Source organism: Anas acuta, chromosome 23 (assembly GCF_963932015.1).
Source record: "Anas acuta chromosome 23, bAnaAcu1.1, whole genome shotgun sequence".
In the NCBI taxonomy this organism is placed as follows: domain Eukaryota; kingdom Metazoa; phylum Chordata; class Aves; order Anseriformes; family Anatidae; genus Anas; species Anas acuta.
The window spans coordinates 6,435,092-6,460,313 of NC_089001.1; the positions used below are offsets into that span (position 1 = coordinate 6,435,092).

General features: G+C 41.9%; 1 protein-coding gene across 7 annotated transcripts in view; it reads right to left on the reverse strand.

Moving 5' to 3' along the window:
- The window catches only part of FLI1 (Fli-1 proto-oncogene, ETS transcription factor), an 89,076-nt gene that overhangs the window by 48,987 nt on the left and 14,867 nt on the right, over window positions 1–25,222 (reverse strand). Inside the window, exon 1 of one of the 7 annotated variants that reach the window (XM_068659044.1) lies at window positions 15,057–15,077. The exons of the other annotated variants lie outside the window; for them this stretch is intronic. The gene's annotated coding sequence lies outside the window, so the exon portion shown is untranslated. Of the gene's footprint in view, window positions 1–15,056; window positions 15,078–25,222 lie in introns of those variants that run through there. 7 annotated transcript variants of the gene reach the window in all.

A 25,222-nucleotide genomic window follows, 5' to 3' on the forward strand; every position in this document is an offset into this window, starting at 1 on the left:
CCTTCTGATGCCAGGTGCAATAGGAAGCTATCCTAAGGACAAATGTGCTACTTCATGAATGGACTGACTAAATACAGACACCAAATTCCACCTCTGATATCTAACTCCTAGAATCAGCCAATGTGTGCTGCCTCCTGGCTAACTGAACAGCAGAAGATGTGAGTCTGTTTACAGATGCATTGATGTCTCCATCTCTCAGCTTCCATATCTGTACAACGCATGCCCCCAGAAGTTCTCAGATTTTGCAGAGTGCTCCAATGTCCTTGGAAGACAGAGGTCAGAGAAGTGGCAAGTGTTATCCTAAGGCTAGAACTGCTAGACAAAAGCAAAACCTATTCTCCTAGGAGGCTGAGCAAAAAAAGTTACAAAAATCTCTTATCAGTAACCATTAACAGAAAGTCTGTTGATTTTATCAGCATGGTACCGAGAAGGGCTCTGAGCCTTGCTTAGATAAATGAGGTCTTTTGCTACTGACACCTCGAGAAGTCTGCTCTCATGGCTGGTTTTCCACACCTGTGAGAACTAATGGCTTCTTCCCGGCTCCCCTCGGCCCTGCTGAAGCAGGCCAGGGAGGCAGAGGCCATGAACGAGCTCATGGCAGGGAGATTCAAATGTTTTGCTGCAGTGAAAGCAGGCGAGAAGCAGAGCACAAGCTCACAGTATGTCTGGGAGGGAGGGGGCTGGAAGCCAAGACTGTCAGCAGCCAAATCCCAGCACTGAGACTGATTCAGTGCTCTGGCTTTGGGTAGGGTCACTCAACTCTGCATCCCAGCATCTCCTCTGCTGGAGGTGATACTAAGGCACATACACACATGCCCAAGGGCAACTTTGAGGCTGGTTCAAATCAGCTTTCTGTCGTCTCTAGGACCCTTGCTCAGACCTCCACAGGATCCATGTAGAATCAGCCCAGCTCTTCATCAGTTCATCTGCAAATCCCCACCTGCAGCAAGTGATTTCATGTTGGTTTGTGTATTTGTTTTTTAATGAAAATCATCAGCTCTCGCTTGATAATTGTGAAATACTGAGCTGCCAGAATCCTACTCACACAGCAATGTGACTAAGAGACAAAGCCAGTATCTCAACAGTGCCATGCAGAGCTGAGATTGTTCCTTCAATTTTACATTACCAACACAAAGCAACCAAGTATTCTGCTCAAAGTCATTTGGTAGAGTGTAACTAAACTTTTCATTCTTACAAAACCCAGGCTGCCAAAAAAATAAAAGCTAGCTTTCCTATAGAAAAGAGGACTGCCTTTACATGCAACACTGATGCTTTCTGAGATGACTGCAGTTTGTTCTCCTTTTGCTGAAGTGTTTCTTACACTCAAATCATGCTAACATAAATAAGAAGCAGGCCTCTCGGCACATCTCCATGTTCTTAGCAGAGCTGATACGGCTGGTCTTATCTCTAACAGGGCAAGTCCCCTGAGCTGTGTTGAAAAGCCTTTTATCAGATGCAATTTAAAAAGAGTTCTTTCTGAGATGTAGTTCTGCAGCTCTGGCAGGAAAGTGGGGCTTCTGACTAAATCTCCTCTGGTTTTGTTTAGCATTGGGGTGAGGGAGTAGGACAAGGTCCTATTTGTGGGGCCGGCAAGACAGGGCTGCTCCCTGCGCCTTCCCTAAAACAACGCTCTACTCCCTCCGTAAGAGGAAAACCCTGTCAAAATTGGCTTAACGATCTTCTAATATTTCCATGCAATTAAAGGCCACATCTGTCTCACAGACCCCGTCCTCCTTTGCTAATGTACAGACATGAACTAAACAGTCTGTCTTGTCGATTCGCAGGGTAACAAAGGGGCCTATTCATAACACAGGCACTTTGGCTATTTTGTGTGTGTGAAATGAAATAGAGTTTGCATTTGGAGAATAACCTGTGCTGGAGCTAGCAAGAGATTTCTGCTCTAATAAATCAATCAGCTTTACCGGCTAATAAAATAACCCCCCTCCTAATTCTGACTGTGCTAACCAGACAGCCACCCTACAGAGAGGCAACGAGGGTTTCTGTGCCTTTGCAAAAGTGAGAACCTATGTTAGCCTGCTAGTAAAACTCATACATGGAGTAAAAAAAAAAAAAAAAAAAAAAAAAAAAAAAAAGGATCAGCTTGATTGGTATTTTTAAAGCAGCTAAGAGAGGAGTTATCCTTGGCCAAGAAATTTGGGTGTCTTCTCAGCGGTCTCAGCTGCATTAGCCAGTGGGTACTCACTTTACTGCTGTGCTGTCACTAGCTGGCTTTCTTACTGAAGAAAATGGAAGCATTGCAGAAAGAAAAAAAAAAAAAAAAAGAAAAAAAGAAACCTTCAAAGACCCATTTCTGATTTGTTAGTGAAATTGAGGGCTTAAAAAAGAAAACAAATTGAGGCACACATTGGCACAGTCCCAAACCAACCCCAGCAACATGTTTTGCCCTCACTAAGAGTTTCAGGTAATACCTGCGTGTACATCCAGTGTACAACCAGATGTAGAGGACAGTGCAAGGAATATCTTGCTGCTTGTTTAATGCTTTGTTTGTATATGCCCTGGTGGAATGGGTGGTGAGTTTTTTTCTCTTCTGAGCACAGCACATCAGCACACGGTCCGTATTTGGTCACAGTCTGTATGGCTGTTGTCTTAGTGCTTTCACAATACAAACAAATACACTAATAATGTTCTCACCTCAACATGCCTTACTTCCTCAGCTTTCAAGTGAGCAGGAAGTGTACAGGAAGTACAGAAAAGATAGTCCCATGGTTTCAGTACTAGAACGGTATTTAGGAGATGCGGGCTCCTTTACCATCCAGGCAGCATGCTTCCTCTTTGACCTTGGGATTGCTGGGTGTTTGGAGCTAACCTGTACCATGGCGATCATGGTTTGGCCACCTCACTGGGATTTTGTGAGGGTGAGCTCTACTCTCGGAGATATGAAAATAAAAATAGGGAGAAGCATATGTCCAGTGTTCAGGCTGCAAGCAGTTTCACAACTTCAGTGTGAACAGCAGAGCAATCGGGACAATACTGCCCTTATTGTTTTCCATAATAATAAATCCTCATGAAGCTCTCTGAAGCTAAGGGAAGTAGCAAGTTCTCAGTGCCTTGGACAAAATCAGACTGAAGTTCCCTATCTAACCAAAATAATAATAATAATAATAATAATCAGAAATTAAAAGCAAATTCCGAACAAATTCATGCAAACACATTGATGCAGTCAATACACAGATATACACAGATAAACCACTCAGATAAACCACTTGCAGCAATATATTTATTTAACTGAAGCAAAAGTTCCTTGTGCAAAATGAAGGCAAAGTGGTTGATGAGGCCACAAGGTAAGAGAGAGATGTACCTGGGATGTGATTAGAGAATGTTTTGTATCCTGAGAAACTTATGGAGGCTGTCAGAAGTTTTCCAGTCTTGATTATGGATAAAAAGTCAAAATGATTATCCAGAGAAGTCCACCTTAAGTTAACTGAAATATTTTATTGCAGATATTCTGTCTCGTTGCTGTTTGAGCCCTTTCAGTTTTCTTAAATATTGCAGTTGGCTTATGTTTCAAAATGAAGAGTAGTTTCAAAACAAAACTCAGAAAACTTGAGAAAGCATCAAGGAGATTTTTGGCAGCTTCAGTTCTTTTATTTTTTCAAAATTAGGAAACTGTCAAAAATCAGCCTTTCCACTTGAAGAGGTAGGGCTTTGATAAATCTGGATCTTTCTGATGAAAAAGACATTATTAAGTTTAAAAAGATTAGACCATATCTTCTTATATACCTCCCTGACACAAACACAGAGAGAGTTCTGTTACAGTTTTTGGAGACAGAGCCAACGTCTTTTTAGGCTTGCTACTGTGTCAGCAAGACAGTGGAAGTTTTGCCCTTGTCTTTAGGGTGATGTATGATCAAATCTTCTGTGTAGATGTTTGCATATTCGTCCACTTAAATGTGAATGCATGAATGACTCCTACACAAATGCACAAAGTAGTCACCATCTCTCCTGGCAAAATTTCAATATCTAAGCAGTTATAGCATATGGACAATATTTTTTTCAGAGACTCTATACAGACACCTAAAGAAGCAATTAGATTCTTAGAAGTACTTGAAGAACATCTAAGTTGAAACCTCAACAGCTTTAAAATTTGGCATTTTGATATCATGACAACTAAAACTACTCCAGATTCTTGCCCTAGAGGGAAGTGGAGTTGTCCAAGAGATGCACATAAGAACCAAATAAAAACTGCAGCCCCCTTCTGGGGTACTTATCACAGGCTGGGCTGCCTTCTGTGGAAGTCTCGTTCTCCTCCCATTCCTCAGCTTCTCGGGGGATTTGAGGAATAAAAGTGCTCCCTGTAAGGGGCAGGTTCCTACTGATTCAGAAGGTACCACATGCACATGCAAGGGAAGAAGTATGTCTTCCTTTTGGCAAGTCTAGCAGTCACTTTCCTCATCAGCATCCTCCTAAAAGCAAGTAGTTTTGGTGGTCAGTAGGCAGCAATTCAGCAGTGCCACAGTTAGCTGTTCCCTCTGTTCCTGCTAATTTGTGAGGATGGTTAAGCCAATTTTTCACTGTAGGGACAACCAAGAGATTTGAAGCACTGTTTCATGTGATTTTTACAGGCTGAACAGTAAGGAAAACATAAACAAAAACAAAAAACAGCTCCTTACAAACTGAACAACAGACAGTCAACAGCAAGCAAGAGACTCTGACTGTTATTATTGAGACAAGATAGCTTTGAGGGGACCTGGGCTGTACTGGGTGGGTGGCGTGGTGGCAAAACACCTTACAGAGGTGCTGGAAAGTAGGGGTAACAGTGAAAGTGACCTTTCGGGTATAGCTCTTCAAAATTAATGGATGCAAAACACTGCGTGAGAGCTAGGTATGAACAATCCAGAGAACACAGGAAGAAAGTGCTCGTATTAGTGTGCCACGCACTCCCACAGCAACTGCAGTTCTCAGAAAAAAGCTACAAAGTGGAGATGGTGATGTCACAGTCACACTTCAAGAGATTTTGAGAAATATTAGGGCCTCTCCTGTGCCTTGGAGTGGTATGCACCCAATTCATCCCCAAAATTAATTTCTTTTGTCTGGGAATCAGCAGGCACCACAGACAGAGAAGGCAGGGGCTAGCTTGCAGCATTTACTGCCCGGAGAGGTGGGCACCGCCTACTCGGGGGCACCATTCAGGCTGACAGAAGAACCTTTGCTTCACAGGTGCCACTTCATAAACCACAAAAGGCAGCATGATTGGAAGTGTGGCATGCGCCTATTAGTACAGCTTATTAGGGATCAAAACTAAGTGTAAATTTTGACTGAACCAAGTCAGCAGGCATGAGAATGGATTGACCTACCTGGAAATACAAGTCGTGACCCAACAAGAGGTAGAAGGGCAAAAGTTTATGCATGGTAACGCACGCATGATATGAGTGTTGGGAAGCAGAGCACCCTCTGTTCTGCTTTCACAGGAGAGCTGGGCAGTAGCAGTTAACTCCCAAGGGCTACACATCAGCTGAGAGCATGTCTCTGACTTCAGGAAAATAATGAACCGTAGGGGAAGCAGCTGAAGAAAATGAAATGACAATGGTTTCTTCCTTCTCCGTCACTGGCATGCTGTCCCCATTACTGGGTGCCCAAAGCTCTACCTCATTTTTCTGTAAGTCTGGAGTGTGTCCCTTAGCTCCCCTCCACAGGTACCTAGGCTGGCAAGGATGCCTGGAGATCACAGCAAGATATATTTTACATATCTTACAGTAATATAATTACATCTGCTCTGCTCTCCCCTGCCACTTCTTCATGTCACAGTAGATGTACCGTGTTCAGGAATGCCAGAGGACATCAGGATTAATCATCAGGGAAGAATATTCTTCAGTGTCAGGAAAGAAAAAATGTTAGGTGGATGCTGCTAAACATGCGAAAATATTGCCTTGCTTTATCTCATATATCTCAGAAAGGTGATGTTTAGGGGTTGATTTCACACCATTTTTCTTGTCTGTGAAAAACTTTCACATGCAATCAAACACGGACACAAAAATTCATTGAAGATCAAATGGCACAATGGTTGTAAAGCCAGGCCGAGCGCCCAAGTATTTGGGTCCTCATGGCATCCCTTTAGATGCTGAGCCACACTGTGACATGTAAGGAGGTGGTTTCCTCAAAGGCATAAATATGAATTAGGCAAGCAAAATATTTCTCACCTTAATTTAAAGCTCTTGAAAATACCACTCTGCCTTAACTCAGTTAATACAAAAATTGCAAGGAGATAAAATCTCAATATGCAGGAGCAGAAACAGAGCATTCTGTCTCTGTTTCATTCATCAGCCTTTTTTTTTTTTTTTCCTTGTATATGCCTGCTATTTCCATTTCCTTCTTTGCCTTTCATATGAAATGTATCCATTGTACACTCCCCTCTCTACTTCATTTGTTCAAATTCACAAGCAAATTGTTTTACAATGATCTGTTTTAAAAAAATACTCTTCTTCTAAGCACTTTTTTTTTTCTTTTCTCAAAGACAGAAATGACTGGATTAGCTGTTGGAGCCTGGTTCATTTCAGAAGTGGGGCAGTTTCTCTTCACTTTGTCCATGTAATGCCATCTTTGCAAAATTCTCTTCCTTAGCCATTTTATCACATAAACTTAATTTAACTGCTTTGTTGAATGAAGATGGGATCAACTGCCTGATTAAAACTGGCCACATGCGTCTGAGTCAGATCCAAGAAATAGAAAAGAAAAAACAAAAACAACAAAAAGGTATAAAACTGTAATCCAAAATAATTATGGCCAGCAAATGTTTAAATAAGGTGACAGACTTTTTGAAAGCCTGAAAAATCCCCAAGTGCCTGCAGCTCTGCCCATTCAGAGCTTCCCAGGGCTGGGAAGCTGCACTCCTCTGCCCCAGACCTCTTTGCAATCCAGCAGCCGACAGTGCAGTGCCTGAAGGGCCTTGGACCCTGGCGTGCTCAGAGCATATCAGGTTAGAGATGAGGCCCTGCCAACACACCTATTTCCCCTCTCAGAAGTGCTGTGCATGGCAGTAGCAGCTACATGAGCTCTCTGGAGCAGAGCTTCTTGTGGAGAAGTCTAAGGATGCTCACCCGAAAAGCAAGAGAAGTCGGTTCTGGACCTTCTGTGCTGCCTAGGCTCAAACCACATCTCCTTTCCCTGCGAATGCCTCCAGGACAGTGAAGTATATTTTATCAAGCAAGCTTCTATACTTGAAATGTACTTACTGGATCAAGCATTTGTTAGAATGGCTAGCTCTGTCCCCTCCAGATATGCTCTGAATCTCTCTGCAAGCTCAGTAAGTCTGGGTAATATAAGTCTGGGTTTGTGTTCACCTTAGGAGCAACATTTTCAAAAATTCAGCAGTACTGTGTCTCCTCTGGAGGTACCCAAGTCATTTTTTTATATCTGGACCTGAGCTTTTGGCTTAATTTAGATGGAAAAGCTAAGCCATTCAGCATTCAGCAAGTAGTCATAATCCTGGCTTTTAGTTTGTTCTGTGTAGCAAAAACACCATTGCCAACACTATTTCAAAGAATCACCAGTTTATGTTGAGTTCAAACTCAGTTGAGTTTCAACTGAGTTGAAAATGATTTACTTGGAGGAACTTTTGGTCTAGGCCTCTAAGGACTTAACTCATACATCAGAATTCAGCAGCCTCCCTCCTTCCTTTATTCCTGCTCCTTTACTTTCTTCTCATTGGACTTATGCAATCAACAAGCAGATGTAAGCACGCATTTTACTTCTGATTTTCACTAAAATAACTAATCCACTTAAACAAAACAAAAAAAAAAGTAAACCAGTAAATATCAAGCATAAAACATTCAGGAAACACTTTGCATTTCTGTTCATCTCAATTCATGTTTTAAGGTGTGTTTAATTTCCCTTAAGTGTGACAGTCAAACTTAAGACTAGGCATGAATTGAAATAATTTAGGATGAGGAATGTGTATTACCATGCCTCATTATGTTCCAGTTAACTCATCTGTTCACTAGCACAAGAGTTTATCATTTTGCTGCCCTAAATTCTTTACATAAAGAAAAGAATATTGCTCAATTCATTAGTGATGAATGTTATTCTCAGAGGAGCAAGCCACAGGTTAACTGACAAATCCTGCATTTGTCTAGAAAGAAAAGCACGTTTTTATTCAAGCCCTTAAGACAATCGGTAGGAGAAGCAGAGAAGAAGGTTAATGTATGTGTTACTATGTGGATTATAGTCACACCCTCACCCAGACGCAAACCCTGTGCAAGCTGCAGTAAGAACAACAGGAAATGGCCTGGTATTTATAGCATTATTGTGTTTATCCTGAAGTGATGTTCTGCACAGATTATTATGAAGTTTTTTTTTTTTTTTTTGTGGGAGAGGATACAGCTTGTGTCAGCTGGAGATTTGCATGCACTTCACCCAGTGTGCTCTCTGCTAAACTTGCACAGTCCCCCCTGTCCCTCTCCTTGCTTGTTAAAGGTTTGCTGTATGCTGGGGCTTCTCTGCAGCTGATTCCATGGGCCACCCCCCGGCAGTGCAAACAGGATCCCTGGTAACCAGTATGTTTGGTGTTTGCTTCACCAGATTTACAAATCCACAATGAGATGTCATGAAATAAACAACTCATGGCAGTGGTATTGAATTTCTGAAAAACACAGTCCACACTACGCCTGGTCAAAAATTCTTCTATGTGCTTTGGGTCCAATTAAGAAAGAAACTGATGGCACCAAAAACCTTGTATCAGAACCCAGAGTTCTTTCTTCAGGACAGATCATTTTGCTCCTGGGATTCTCTTTGTTTAGAGAATTATCTCCATGTCCCTTATTTTCAGGTGGGGTGATGAAATACTGTCCTATTTATCCTTTTCTCCTGGGGAAGCATTCAACAAAAAGTACCATATTTCATGCAAAGACCCTCTACATATACCTAGCCTCACCCTTGCCATATTTCTGCTGATTTGAATATAAGGAGACTTTTTCTAATTCATTCTCATCTAAATTTGGCTTGAAGTTCAACAGAAAAAAAAAAAAATCAAAAAAAAAAAAAAAAACCAACATGGGAGATGAAGTAGATAATATAACAACTTAGTATCTCTGCAGGGTAAAAAGCCTTCCACCCACTCACAAACCTATGCAAGCACATATCCATCTATGCAGACCAGTTTATCTCAGTGAGAGATATAGAATAAGAAAAAATAAAATAATGATGATAAAAAATAGTGTAACTCAGGAAGCAAAGAACCTGTTATTACTTCATTGTCAGAACAGTATTTCTTATCTTAGGCAAATCTTCTGAGGTTTATTCAGAGCCGTTCAACAGTTGCTCATTTCTTTGTTTACACCCCATGATTTCTAAAAACCTCGATTAAAAGCAATCAGAAAAATCCATCATATGACACTTAGGCCTTTTGCAACCAGTGACAGTTATTAACAAATGTTAACCTTTCCTTTGAGAAAACAGAAGGAAATTCTGCTTTAATTTAAACTTTCTGCCATCATCCCCTCTCTATCTCTGGAGTAAATCAGAGCATCTCCATGATTCCATTGTTTGCAAATATAATAAGTCCTGGTTTTGTCTGTTTAAAAAACAAGCAGCAACAGAAAAGCACCAGGAAGTCCCTATGAATGGGAGCAATGCTGCATTTCTGTATGTACCGCATTAATTAATGCAATTGAGCCAATATCCGAGCAAAGCTTGTTCCTATGAATACTATTCAAATCATTATCAGTTCTATTAGAGCTTCATTATGGTTGTGCTGATGAAGACTAGATTTGCCAGGCTAATTTGCATCATATTCTGACAGGTGCTAGTCCAGGTGTCCTATTGTCGTTCTGAAGCATGAATTAATAAACACAGCTCAGCCCCCACCTCCCTTTATCATTTGTGTGATAGAAGGAATAATAGAAATGAAACAGGCCTGGGGGGCAAAACAACTTATCTGACTTCATCTCCCAACAAGGCCTTTCCTGGGGTTTTGTCAGTTTTAATTTTTAAACGACAAGCTGCTGCACCACTTCCTCAGCATCATCTACCTGTCAAATGCCTTCCAAACCCCTTGCCGGCTTGTGTCTTAACCTTGAGGCAGGGCTACCCACAGCACAAGCCTGCACAGTGTGCCTTATTATGGTTTATTTTTCCAGCAAGCAAATTGATAAATTGTATCAGAATTCTGATACCCACTAAATTCTTCAGAATTCTTCTACCAACTAAAAGCCAAGATTCTTATGTAATTAGAATGCGATTCAGGCTTTGCAGATGAAAACCAAATACCACCGGAGCTGGCTATGTCATCCAGTATTTCCCTTTCAGTCCTCCTACAGCAGTCAATTAGTCCCACACTGTCCTGTGTCTTGCTTCTCTTTTGCACACTGTTATTTCTCAAAGCCTCTCTGGCCATGTGGTATCCAGAACTAAATTGTCTCCTGACATATGCACTTGTATCACACCGAGTGTTTATTATGAGCCCAGCTTGGTGACACAAGAGTATTAATGCAGAGGCAGCTCACAACTGCACTGGTCTTGTTTGCTGCTTTCACCTGCCTCATCTCTCTCCTCAGATGAGTTGCACCTCAGATTCCTGTCTTTTTTGACAGAGGAAAAGCATTTAAGCCTAAACCCAGGGCTGACCTTTTAGCCTTTGGGTTGGTACAAAAGCTTCCCCTGCTCACTTTCTGCGGGGGTAACTCACTTGTTTCTCTGGGTTACTCAAATCATATGCCTCTTCCCATGTGCAGTGTTTACCTTGGAGCTCTGCTCTCTGTTGCTCACCTAATCTGCAATATAATTGTTCATCTAAAAATACAGGAGCCCAAAACCAGGCTTTCTTCACTGTCTTTAGTAAGATGGGTTTAAAACGACTGAAGTTCCAGCTGTTCATGTTCAGCTATATACCTGAATTTCCCAGTGCTTCTACAAATTCATTCCATCCTGCTTAACTTTCACCCTGCTTCATTTCCCTATGGTATGCCTGGACAGAGAAGAACTGCACTTCAAGGTATGGTTCATAGCTCCTGCACAAAGTAAGCTGCTGTGTGCCCTTGACCGAGTAAGTTACAGGCACTTGTCTAACACAGGTTAACGCTTACGCCCAGAAGAACATGTGAATGATCCTGTCAGACCTCCTGTGCCTTGGGTAGCCTGTCTGGCCTATGTTGTGCATTCTGTTATTTACCTTATGCATCTTTTTATAAGGATGAGCAAAGAACCAGCCTCTTTAAGTAAAATGTTAACATCTGCACACAGGGTTCCCACTACTGCAACACCCCCACACCCAACCTCATTCTGGAGTTCCATGAAACCGGGGAAGGCTCTGAGCCTTCTCCAAAGACAAAATTCATTTTAACTGCATTTTCTCTCCCCTTTGTTTTTTTAAGAATCAGCTTGCAACGAATGGCACTTGCTAAATGACTGTCTAACAAGACAAAACGGTGCAAACCTCCCCCTCTTCCCCCGCCGATTGGAAAGCACTTGTCCTTAGCAACCCCGGCGCTGTGCCCTGCTCGCGGACACCGTCAGGTGCATGCAGAAGAGGTTCCCGCTTCTATAGAGCATTGAGAGACAAGAGCTGTTTCTTGTTGTTGCAGCCTCTAATGAAAATTTGCCTGCCACGTATCCAAGTGTGATCTGGAAGCAGATTTGCACCTGTCTCAGCAGGCCAAAATCAAACAATAACAGCGCTGAGAGCGACTTGGTGAGCAAGCAGCAAGGGCAGGGCGAGCGGGTGAGAGCCCGCTCGGTACGCTTCTGCCCTGCTCATCAGAGGCTTATGCTGCTCATCAGAAGCTTTTAATCAGATCATCAGAGCAGGGATTTTTTGTGCTTTACGTGCACACGTTATATACCTTTCTGCTCAGGAAAAGCAACCCACAGCTAACATGACCTTTTCATCTTTCGTTATCAGGGCTGGAACGAGAAGTGTCCCTGAGTGTGTGTAGCACTGAACACACAATGGCTTTTGCTCTCCCCCAGACTTCTGGAAACACAGAGGTACAGTGCAGCTGCCAGCCCTCTTCTCGTGCTGAGGGCATGCAACTGTACCAGCTCACTGCCATGCATGCCGCAAGAGATTTCTGCTAATGCAGATGTAAGTTATATGGGCTTCAGAGCAGAGACTTTTTGTTTTTTTCTTTGTTTTTTTGTTTATTGTTTCATAAATGACTAGAGTAGTTTAGGTCCTATAAATAGTGTTTTTCCTTTCCTAGTTGCAAACAACCCATCTTGTGCATCTGAATGCTTTGAGCTTTATTTCAGAGAGGTTTTTCTGTTGACATTCTAGGCACCTTTATCATTTTTTATCCAGGGCGTACAAAGCTCTTTGTGATTATTTGTCAGTTTTCAGTCTTACCTCTGAAGAGCATTAGATATTATTGTTTTACAGTTAGGAAAATTAAGGAACAGAAAACTTTGATGGTTTGCTCAGAGTCTCTGTGTAAGAAAGAGGAATAAATCCCAGGAAACTCTGCTTGCAGGCTTCTGCTCTAATTACTGAAGAGCATTCTTCAAAAAGTGTAGCTTTTTTGAAAGAAGGGACATGTGAGTGTGATTGTTATCTGCTGAGCGGAGCAGATACCAGATGAGAGATCTTTCCTCTTTATCTTTTTACGAAATAATAGATGTCTGATTATGATCTGAGACGCTAAGAAAACTTTGTTACAGATAATTTCAGGTTTCCGAACATGTTTCTCTTTAGTAGTACTCTTATTTACATAACCCATTAAGTTAGTCATAACAAAGAGCAAATAACCAAATGCACATCTTGGACATGACTCCTGCCGAAATACTCCACAGCCTGACTCAGAAGGAGTAAACCTCAAGTTGCCACTGTGCTAGCACTAGGCAACTACACTCCAGAGGATGGCTCCTGCTCCAAGGAGCTCAAGGTCTAGGGAGGCAAGACAGCAGCAGGGAATGGCCCCCTCCTGCCTGACAGTTTGATGGCGTCCCATGGTCATACAGAAAGTCCCTGGCAGAGCCAGTCAGGTGACCTGGAGCATAATGTCATGGTTTTTTTTTTTTGTTTGTTTGTTTTTTTTGTCTAACACAGTTGTGATAGCAGCAAACCTATCTTTCAGAGGTCCTCTGTAGGGTTTCCTCAGAGGATGAGAGCTAGCCGCCCTGCTCCCTTCAATGCCCTGTCAGCTCTGGATAAAATAACCCGTACATACGCAGGTACGTAGCTTCATGAATCCATATTGCTACAGTAATGGGTTTAGTAACAGAGGGATTCAGATTAAAGATTAGGACCAAGGACTTGTCCTGCAAAATGACTTTTGAAGCATTTTATGTGGGCAGTGCTATAGACATCTGCAGTGAGAGTCACCTAGACCTGCTTGCCCCACTGACCCCAGTTTGAATCCAGGTCAGTTCGGATGGAGTCAATGGAATAGCAAGTGTGTAAAAGATGTGTGTAAAAGTACATGTGTATGTGTACGTGTACGTGTATGTATAAAATCAGCATTGCCTTATCCATCTTTCAGCTGTTTGCTTAGCTCCATCAGTTTAATTTGCAACTTAAACTGTGGGGGAGACGTGTAATCCTTTTATTCACTGCATCTGATGATACCCCAAAGCACTTTGTTTACTTAACATGTTACACATTCATTGAGCCTTCTGTCACTAAACACTGCATGTGCTGACACAATCTGCATCAAATGCTGCTCCACGAACAAAATGCATTTGCAGACACAACCTAACACCTTGGTACAGTTCATTCTAAACAGTTACATTCCTAGAAGGTTTTTGGGTTGCTACCTGAATTAAAACTATGGCAGGCCTGTTAATTGTGTTAAAAACAACCACACACATGCACTGCTGCTTGTGATTATAGACAGAAGTTTACAGAGGTAGAGAGGCACTCTAGGACATCTGTGAGCACTTGTGTGTTTGTGAACACGTGCATGTGCAAGGCAGAGGAGATGCGAAGGAGGAGATGCATCTTTTCCATGGAACTGAGATGTAAATGTTTGCAAGGGGTGTTCTTGTGAGCAGAAGAGGCAGGACAAGAGCATGTACCTTCCTACCGTGGGGGCTGATCTCAACAAAGCTGAGTCCTCAGGACCTGAAAACATCGGGTGTCACTCACGCTGTGACTGGGTAAAGAAAGCCCTGGGCAGCATTTGGGGGAATTGTCTGTCGGAATGGGAAGGATTTATTTTCTCTGCACAAAAGAAAGAGAGCCTGCTCTCTTTCTTCTCCTTTGGCCTTGCTGCACAGACCTCAGTCACACACGTGCTTCGTCTCTCTGCTGGTGTACACACACCTTCCACATCACACATTTCCAAACACGTTGCATGCCATGTCAGCCAGCCTCCAGCCCCTCCTCCTTTTTTGGGCTGGCACAGAACAGTGCTTGGTGAGAAAAGTGCTGCTTGCAAAGTAGGGTTTCTGTGGTTTAGGGTTATTTTAATTAATTAATTTTTTTATTTTTTTTTTCTAAGTCTGCAGCTGCTAGTTTTGAAACGACCAATCCTAAAGCTGCAGAAGTATGAAAGGGTAAGAAATCAATGGAAGAAATAGACAATCAGAGCGGGGTCCTGACCGTGGAGTGGCTGCTATATTTTAAAACCCATAAAAGTTTGGCTTATGTAAGAAACCATCTGGTATTTAGGCCTAGTTGAAATTTTAGCTGTGTGCGTGCACTCTGTGTATGAATCAATGGAGCAGCTTCACAGGCGCATGCACGTACTCTGCTGGACTCCTTCACCAGGCAGTGCAGGGCACTTGCTGAAAATATCTGGAAAACCTATTGGACTTCACACCCCTCTAACTCCTTCTGGACTGCTCATAATGGTCTTTGATCTAAGGGAAAACATGCGTGCCCGCCACAGCTGCAATGCTGCAAACCCACATTACGAATAGGTGCATGACCTAAAAACCAGTTAGCGATGCGTATCTCAGGAACATAGAAAGCTGCTGAATATTTATAAAGAGCCCAATGGCAAGAACCACTGGGTTTCTTTCTGTTCATAACACGGCAAGCAGGACATTCCTGCACCGAGATCGTTGTTGCTGCTGCACATGAGTAGAACTAAGTCTGTCCCAGCTCGTAAGAGCATCTACCCCAAATCAACCCGACAAGGTAGAGAAGAAAGGAAGCATTTGCTTACCTCCACAGATGAGAAACTGAGATACGGAGAGATGAAGTGAAATGCCCAAACTCATACAGGAAACCTGTGGCAGAGCAACTAACTGAACCAGGTTGGGCACTGCTGAGGACAAAGACTGGAGTGAAATAACTGCTCAGACTTTTCTGACTCACCAGGAGGAAAAAAAAGGAAAAAAAAAAATGTCATCACAAAAACCCAGAATTGCATCAGGGAGGGTTCTTCCACTGTGTGTTAAGGCCAGGCACTAGGAACACCGTGTGCTGCCCCTGTGACTAATGCTGAGAAAAGGCAAATTCAGATGGGAACAGGTGCAGCTGAGGGCTAAGGAATAACCAGAAAAAGGGTGTTGATAAAAAAGATCAGAAGATTTTTGCTTATCACAGCTAAACAAAGACTGAGAGCAGTATGGCAGTGGTCTGTAACTACAGGGAGAGCAGAATGTCAAGGAAGGGAAAGCCACAGTGCTGGCGTGAGAGACAGGAGGTATAAATCAGTCATGAGCAAATAGGTCAAAATCAGAAGAATGTATTTAAACATCAGAATGAGGAAGTTATGGATGTCCTTTCCGGTGGGGAGCAGTAGTGGTGGAAAGAAAATACATCCATCCTTTACAGACACCTTGAGGGGTTTGTGAAAGGAATTACAGAGCATGGTCATGTCTGACAGCAGAGTGGACTCAGCTCAAGAATTGCTTCCACTCTGGAGTTGACATTAAGTGCCTTACCTTTTCTTCACTCCTAAGGAATTTAGAAGAAGAATCTCTTGTTACATAGAGTGCATAGCACAACAGAGACTCATCTGGTCTCTAGGCACTACTGTAGCACAAATAATTCATAACACTAATGATCAACCATAACTACATCCTTCCTGAGGTAGAGATGACATATGAGAATACCAAAAGTGAAAAGCAGGGAACTGACTGCAAGCTTATTTCATCCTTTCATGAACACCCCATATTCTGTGAGAATGAGAAAACGTCTGCTCTCAGATACAGTGGTATAAATCCAGAGGCATTCGAAAAGCATCACTGTAAGCAAGCTTGAACTCCAGTGGCATTCTTGCTTTTTCTAAAAGGGACGAACTCTATCCATCTCTTAAAATCTTTGCCTACTGCTCTGGAAGTGCTGCAAAGGCAAAGGATTCCTATAAGTGCAAGTCTGGGTTTGGGAAGCCCTGCAGAAATCAGTGAAGTGGACAGAAACCAATCTCATCTTTAATACCAACATGCAGGAAGAGTGCATGAGTTTGTTGGGGCTCCAAGGCAAAGTGGATATAGCCTTTTCCTACCCAGTGTCATCTGGTACATTTTTTACACAGCCTTCCCTATAACATTACTCAAAATCCAGAGGACTCAGTATCATTGTCAAAGAGAAGACAGGAGGGTAGAGCTGCTGTTCAGGAAAAGACTAGAATTAGAAAGGAGCCTGGCAAAGCTCCCTATCTTTCTTTGTGAAATTTCTGTGTAGGTAAGAAGCAACACTTCAGCCTGGATCTGGCCATGCCCCTTCTTCTACTTCATGCAACGAGAAGGAAGTTTTCAGCACAAAAGCAGTGTAGTGTGAGATTCTGCACAGATGCTCAGTCTGCAGCAGGACTGCGAGGAGCTGGAGTTTGGGCCATGTGCCATCGGAATGGTAGCAGTTTCATTTCAGCTTACTAGAGACGTCTCAGATTTCAAGTACAATCTTAGTGTCACAAGGGAATTCATGATCACTCGGATAAAATGTAACACACACAATTTGCACGCACACTTTTCTGGTAGAAAATGGGATTCAGAAGAAATAGGTTCAATTAAAAACACCCCAGATCCTGATAAAACACACTGCTTTTTTCTGGGCAGTGTGTTTTTTCCTCTCTTTATGTAAGATCATTCTTTCTCTTGTCAGAGTGGAGTCTTAACAGACAAGTTTGGAAATATTTGCAAGATGATACTGAGAATTTTTGCCTTGAGCTAACAAATCACTTCACTGCATGCTTATTCTAAATCCAGTTGGTTCTGATGAAGTCAAATGTATTCATCTATGCTCTCAGAAATATTGCTAAAATGCAATATTTGTTCTGTTGGAACATATACATGCACACGTTAGATCTAATGGAAGAAGAACATTACCATGCATGTCATATGAATTTTACCAGCAACTTCGTATTTGGAATGTCATTACTAGAAAACTTATTCTTGCTGCTGCACACCATCTCTGAAGGACCAGGAGTCACACAGACTGTAGTGTAGATTCTCAGTATGCATCAAAACCACCCACAGCAACTACAGTAACTGCTCCAAATGACTTTCACTCTTTTGGGATCAATTTATAAATGGTGATCTATCTGTTTTTTGAGCCTGTACATATATCAGCAGTTTCTGACTCCAGTGATTTTTCTGTGTATCAGCAGTAAAACTTCCCTTTCAAAGCTCATGAAAGTATGCATAAGGTCCACCCTCTTCTACAAATGCCATGGCAATTCTATAGCCAGGGATGTGTGGATGGCCACAAGGACCCTCTGTGTCCTTAATGCTGACTTGTTGAGTGACCAGGACCAGTTTCTTCCTATATTTCATCTCCTGACTTTATTTATTTATTTATTTATTTATTTATTTTATTTATTTATTTATTTATTTTCCTTTGCCTGTTTAGATTATGGGCTCCTACTCCATCTTCGTGCCATGCCTCATCTTGGTGGGAGCCTCTAGGGACATCTACCATAATACACGGAATTAAGCATACGAGTCATGACTTCTGGTTCTAATCAGGAGTCCGTCCCAGAGGCTGATCTGCAACACGACCCTGATGGACAAATCCTCAGAATTTAACAGGGATTAAATCAGTGGAGTTTTCATAGAAATTAAATTAGACTGTATAGAAATTGTTCCATAAACAGAACACAGGAGAAAAGGCTAAACTTCCTTGATTTTTCCCTGTATTTTACAAAAGGGATATGATTTTCTGTTACTTTTTCCTGTGTAATCCAAAATTATGTGATTAAAAATTACACTTTTCAATGTAAATGCATAGGATTTTGTTATTACATGAGAAAACCTCAAATCTGTACTCTGAAACCTGTAGAAAGGCAGTTCTGTAGGAAGGCAATTATGTTTGTTCTTTTCCTTGCTTTAAGTAACATAGGTCCCGCTCCTCTTTTAGGCTGGGGTGAGCAGAGCCCCCTGGCAACTCTGCTTTCTTGTTAGCTGGTGTGGTGCACTAACCCTCGACTGTTTCAGTCTATTTTAACCACTGCCTGTCTCTTTAGGTATACACACCATGTAGATTAGGACATATACAGAAAACAGGCCAAGTCCACTACTTTTATCTTAATCCATATTCTGCCATTCCTGAACGTTGATGATTTGAATAAATGAACCTTGGACACAAGCTACTTATCTGCAGAGGATGAACTGGCAAATTCACTTTATGCCACATACGGATGGACAACAGGTCGTGCAGGTTGCGGTTTTGCCCCTCCTCTCTTTAAGCCTGCTGAACTCTGGTGGCTTGGATAAATGGATAAACTGTGAGCATGAAAAAATTGCACCAATTTCAGTGGGAATTTGAAGATAGTATATATTGCTAAGAATCAGACCCATATTTGCGCTTTGGTCTGCTCCACACTTTTTTAGCTCCTTTTGGTTGCATTCAGAAGCATTTTTATTGACGTCTATTCAGTCCTGATCTGAGATCACATTACTCTTTCTGAAGAAGAAGACAAGTTACTGTAGAGCATGCACGAGATATAGCAAGCATCTTGAATAACGCCTAAGATTTAAATCACCGTGAACTTGTGATTCTTATAAAGAGTAAGCATCAGTTCTGACATACGAAGATTATGAAGGCATGGTGCATCTCAGCAAAACAGTAGACTTGTCATCTGGGTGGGGTTCTCTAGCTGTGGAAAAGTGGTGCTTTCCCAAGGGACAGGCTCCTTACTGCATGGAATAATTTGGATTTTGTGTTGAATCCTTCATATCAATAGCATATGTTCCTAATCCAATTGACAGGAATGAAATAAAACTGCAGCCTTGTACCAGTGAAGGGGAAAGGAGTTGGAAGGAAAGAGTGTCAATCAGTGTAGATGTTTAAGAGAATCATTCATGATAAAATGTTTAGGGCTGCGAGTTCCAGTAAATGCTAGGGAATGCCATTTGTACTGTATATGTGTAATCATTTTGGGAAGCATTTCTGACAGTGGTCTACACATTTCAGGACATAAAATTCTAGTTCCAAGTTCAAATAGCAAATATGCTCACACATACAAGCCTGTGCAGATCAATGAGATCTCAACACCTGATTATTTGCTATACCACAACATTAAAAGCCCTGTCTCTCCTAAAATACAGGGGGGGGGTTGCTACATTTTTTTATTTTTTTTTAGACTAGAGCATGACAGCTGCTACCCTGGAAGTGGCTTCATTTCAGCAACAAAGTTCTTGCCCCTCTGCAGTTGGCAATGCAAAACTCAAATAGATATGAAGAGGGCACTATCACTCTAGGCAGCCTGACTCGGAGTCAGGACAGAAAAAATAAAAGGCAAATGTTCGATGCTAACATTATACGAAGTCCCAAGGAGATTTGGAACAGGAGCAGTGGAGGAGTTACAGCTTCCTTTGTTCTGCTAAAAGGAAAAAGGAAACACATCAGGAAACCAGACTGTGGAGCACAGGAAGTCTCACTTTGGCTGATAAAAAGGCTGATGTGAGGTTGGTTCAGATGCAGTTAAAAGTCAATCAAGCTTGGAACAACAAGAAGAGCTATTCAGATGAAACCAGAGAGCCAGAGCCTGTGTTTAGCTGTAGAAATGGTGTTTTAACATCTCTTAATCTCTTCCTTATCTTCTTGTTTGAAATAAAGCTGCTATAAAAATGTTCAAATAAGACTTTTCTCATCATACAGAAATTGGTTTCCCCAACTCACCACACCCTCCACTGACCCCACCATACCTTACTCCAGTTTCTTTTTTTCACTCATCGACCAACTTAAAAAAACTGTATTCTTGCTGATTTATCTCCTCCCCTCAGATCAAAACCAGCATTAGTTAAGAAGGGCAGGTTTTTGCTGAGTGAGAAATCAGCAAATGACTAATTAAAGGCTCTCCTGCCCGTTATGTTATTTTCACCCACTCTGCATGATTGACAAGCGTGGGCCAATACCCTAACGTTCAGTTCCTGGTGTGCAGCTTTGTTGGCTTGGAGATGGGGGTGTTACACTTTTTTTTCTTTTAATTGTTGCTTGTTCCTTTACAGCCCTATTGCAGGTTGATCGCTGGGTTAATCTATGCTGGAAGAACAGGAAAAAGACACGTGCAAATAAAGCAGTAAGCTTAGCTATATCCATGGCATTTACTGCAGGAGCTTCTTCTGAACTGCTTTTTAGAAAAAAATCAGGAAAAGAAAGAATGCTTGATACACATGAAGGGTCAGGGTCATTTTTTACAGCATCATGCCAATGCTGAGGAGAACCAAAGGCAAGATGTCTGGGGGATTTAGCCTTACTTCTCCCACCTGTTTCCAGTAAGAGTTGTATATTCAATGCCCCTTAACTAGTTGTATAAATCTTAACATGTTTCCATATAGAATCAAAATTCTTCATGAAGCACCTAGAAAGCAGTGTGGTTTTCAGAGGGAACAGTTACCTTCAAAAGCTAATGAGAGCTTTACAAATCAAACCGGCTGCCTAGTCAGGTAAATGTGCACTTACACGCCCATTTTTAGGGCTCTGACTTCAAAATATGGAAGCAAACCAGAGTTACACACATTGAAATGTCTCTGTTATCAAATTCTGATGGTCCCTGTCAGGTCATTATTTCCGAGTTTTACCTTTGGTGCTGGTTGTCATTTGAGAAACAGAAGGTTTATTGGGACATACTTAAATGTATTCAGCAGTAATATACAGTAACATATATCCCTTTTGTTTAGGTCTCTGACTTACAGCTAAAGGAAAATCTTTTGGTAGCGGAGGTGGGGGAGGAGGGAGGTAACGTTTGTGGCTTTTACTACAAGAGACCTGTTTCTAGATCAGTGTTACAAGCTGCGTAGTTACGCATCAGTAAGTATGTGGCCTTGATGATGAGAGAAAGAAAAGAAGCTGCAGATGCATTTACATTTTGAAGCTTTAATAGTTGGAGCTCAGTGGAGTAAATTATGCAGTGTCCTGTCCTGTTGCTGTATATACCAGCTTGACTTAGGTTGGCACTTAGGTTGGTCTGCAACCTGGCTGCCCAGGGTCTGTGATGACACAGCATGCAGGTTAGCAATGACTTGGGTCTGCCACCAGGCAAATTATTTCCAAAAGAAGGCAGAAAACCACATTTGCGTTGTGATATTTTAGTCCTTACTTTCAAAAACAGCTATAAATATGCACTCACAGTCTTGTAAGAAAACATTTGTTCACTCAGAAAGTGTACTTAGGCATCACCCATGGAAGTATGACAAGACTGTACAACCTGAGAAGTGCACTCCAAGCAGCTCTGTTTACCCACCGGTGCTATGCATGCATTGTGTGCTCATGTTCACATGTGCATAAGAGCAGGAGAGGTGCAGACACTGGAAATGGATCTGTTGTTCAATTCAGAACAAAAGATCTAAAGAGAATTTTACATTTGGGGGAAAAGCTGGCTTCAAACCAAGTTGTACGACTTAAGCTTAAAATATTAGACCTGTCTCTTCTAGGCAAGCCCTGCACACATTCATGCTTGCTCCAGCACTAACACCATGTTTGTGCAATGTGAGGCGTCTAGCAAACCCACAAATGTCTACAAATCTGAAGTTAAGGCTCCCTCGGCTCCTTTAATTTTCCTGCTTGTGCATGTTTGCACTGAGGTGGGACACAGAGTCTTTCATTAAGTAGTTGAGTAAACTCAAACAGAATAAGAAACTTTCATTTTTCTAAGGCAATCTACGGGGCGCTGTGGAAGAGCTTCATGCACTGATGTTTTACAGGGAGAAAAAGCCTGGATGATGCTCCATGTCATGCAGTTACATGTTCATAAGTTCTAGGGCTGATGCTTCTGAGGTGTGAACTGAAATCAAGAGGAAAGCCTTCTTTAAAGGCAGAAGGAGACGCCTGAAGAGAATAAATTCTTGTTTCTGCAAAAATTGCTATAAATGCCCTACCCCCAGCACACCTCACTTTATCAGCATGTCATCTAAGGCCTTACTTTAGTGAGGTGTGAAGTGCAACCTTACTCATTGCTCTTCTTGATTTCTGCCCTTTTCCTATAGCAGTCTAATGAAGAGTTGTACTCTTTCACACTAAGACTCCAGCAACATTCTCCATAGAAGAAATGCTGCAAGGAGTCATGGAAGCTGGACCTCCCCCCAGCCTACAGCAGGAGTATCATGAAATTAAAATAAATAACTAAAATAAAAGCATGAAATCCTCAGGACATGCATGCTACTACTCAAAGTGACCACATCCTGTTAGGGTAAAATCCACAGCCGTGCAGAGACAACGCTCTAAGACGCTCTCAGCACCTCTTTAAAGCTTCTGAGTGAAACCCCAAGTGCCTAAAATCTAAGCAGTTGTGCTGTTTTGTTGTGTATTAGGTTTGTTTCAGACTAATCTTCCTTCCCATAGCAGGAACAATTCTACTACAGAGCAACAGAGCTACTCGGCTTACAGACTCTGGAAAGACTTCCCCAGTGCTTTACTCGCATAGCAAACAGGAGTTAGTACCAATCACCTCGAGTCGGCAGCACCCAGCACAATGGCATGATCACGAGCTCATACTGAGGCAGAAAGCATGCATTTGCACACATATTGCTGAGGGAAAATGAAGCAGTAAGAGAAGTAGCATTATGAAAATATGCCAATTACCAAACATTTCTAACAGTTTTTTGCTGTTGTGTCTTAAGAAGCCGTCATGCACTATATATGTCACCTAAGCAGTGACCCTGCTATCGGGGAACACAGAATTTATGCCTTGGAAATTTCAGATGGTTTTATTCAAAACTGCTTTTGAGGGACAGCAACATGGAAAGCCTGCAGTGAACAAACATCTGTGTGGAGTTTTCTCCTTCTGGAGACTCAGATTCTTGCCCTGCAAGTCAATGCCTTCTTGCCAGGAAAGGCCATCTCTAAAAGGCCAAAGCCAGGACAATTTAAAAATGGCAAAACAGACATTTAAACTGGCCCAAAAAGGAAACATGTCCTTAGTTCAAGATCTTGATGGCCAAGTTTCAGGACAAGAGCGAACGCCTACAGTTCACGAATGACAAGAAACAGTGATTGCAATAGAAACCCTACCCCACCCTTTGCTATAGCAACACCAGCACATCAGTTGTCTTCTCATGGAAAGAAAAAGAGACAAGTATAGCTGTCATCTACTTTGGTAATGCAAAATGTTCACTGAATGTCCTTCAGATGGTCTCTTATGTCCAGAGCATAAGGATAAACATATTTTCACAGAATGAAGGCAGCAGTTACAAACTGTGCTTATTTATTATTATTATTATTTATTAACATTTAGGCTTTGGCATGCTTATTTTTTTAATTTAATTATAGTCCACATGTAAAGTGGAACTGAAACGATTAAAGCAGTTTGAAACCACACTATTTGTTATTGTGAGGAAGTCCACACATGGGCATCTTGTTGACATTAGATGTACCCTCTTTTGATTTAATTTGAGGCAATAAAAACCCAAACCCCCAAAACACAATGTAAGTTAAGTCAAAGCAGAATGTTAACCCAAAGAAGATGTGATTTGAAGTGTCTGGAGCCATACAAGAAAAATAAAATAATTATTTAAAATTAATCCAAACATAAACCATCATCAGTTTCTTTGGCTCCTAATCATATTCTGCAAGTGTTGTTCACAGAATGTGGAATTAATATGGAAATTAATTAATAAAAATAAAGATTTGCTGCACTTCTTTCTGCAGAAAAGACCTTAATGTATCAATGTAGAGGTCACTTTTCAAACCAGCCACTCCAACTCCAATGTCGGGTATTAAATAGATTATTTGAAGAATGCAGCAAAAATTGCCTCCTACCACCTCAGCAAGTGATCTAAAATAACTCCCCTTGCAATACATAATTATTTGTGAAGAAATAAAGATGCATTCTGGAGCTGGTGTGCTGGCTTAGCAATGCCAGACGTGACATAAGCCAGGGCATGATGAGGAAAGAAGACTTACAGTCCGGAGCTGATCCCCCCTAATATCTCTGTATGTGCATGACATTCCCTGAGCTGTGGGGTAAAGAACCCTGACAACTTCAACTCACATTTCCACATGGTGTCCGCAGAGGATGCAAGCATAGACCAGGATCATCCTGACCACCTCTATCCTCCAGCCACGCTCTGCTTCCCCAGGAGCATGCAGCAAGCCCTGAAGACAGCTCAAGGCTACAGCAGAACTACCCATTTAGTACAAAGTCACCCTGCAACTGGGCAGTTTTATAGTTAAATTATTCCACTTATGCAACACCAGCTATCAGAAAGTCTACTGTCCAAGCTCTTTCTGAATGGCATAAAAAGATTAAGAGGCAAGTACAGGTCCAGCACCATGGGTTACAGGGTGAAGGGAGGCATTTTTATAGTAGACTGGACTCAGGCTCCTTCTACATTGGCAGTGTGCAGTTAAAAGTCCTTGGCTCAATTAAAGCAATTAGTCCATGGAAGAGTTTTGCAAAGACTTAACAAAATACTGTCACTCGTCATGTTCACGCTGCTCAGGAAGGCAATCAGCTGCAAGGTGTACCCCTTGAACATTTCTGATCAGAGCTGCACAGCACTGCCTTCTACACAGCCAGGTATACTTCAGTTCATGGGTGAAGTACTTCTGAACCACACCTGCACACAATTACATCTGCCCCCTCAGCCCGCTCTTGATCTAAATAACAAAAGAACCTTTTCCTCTGTTTTTCTTGCCATCTTTGTCATCTATATGCATCTTTTCTGCCATATTATTTACCAACCGGAGTGCACAGCTTTGAGAGAAAGCAGTGCTTACAGCCTTCAGAAGAGGTACCTGAAGGGTACGATTGCTTCTAAATTGCAGTCTCCTGAATACAGTACAGGTTTGTTTACTATGTCCTAGAATTTAGCAAGTCTACCCCAAGGCACAGATTATATAGAGAGCTCAGCACATTAAAAACATTGAAGCATCTCAAGCCACATCCTCTCTCATTGCCCTTCACCTGAGAGAACTCAGGCAAGGTGGCCTAACCCCTTCCTT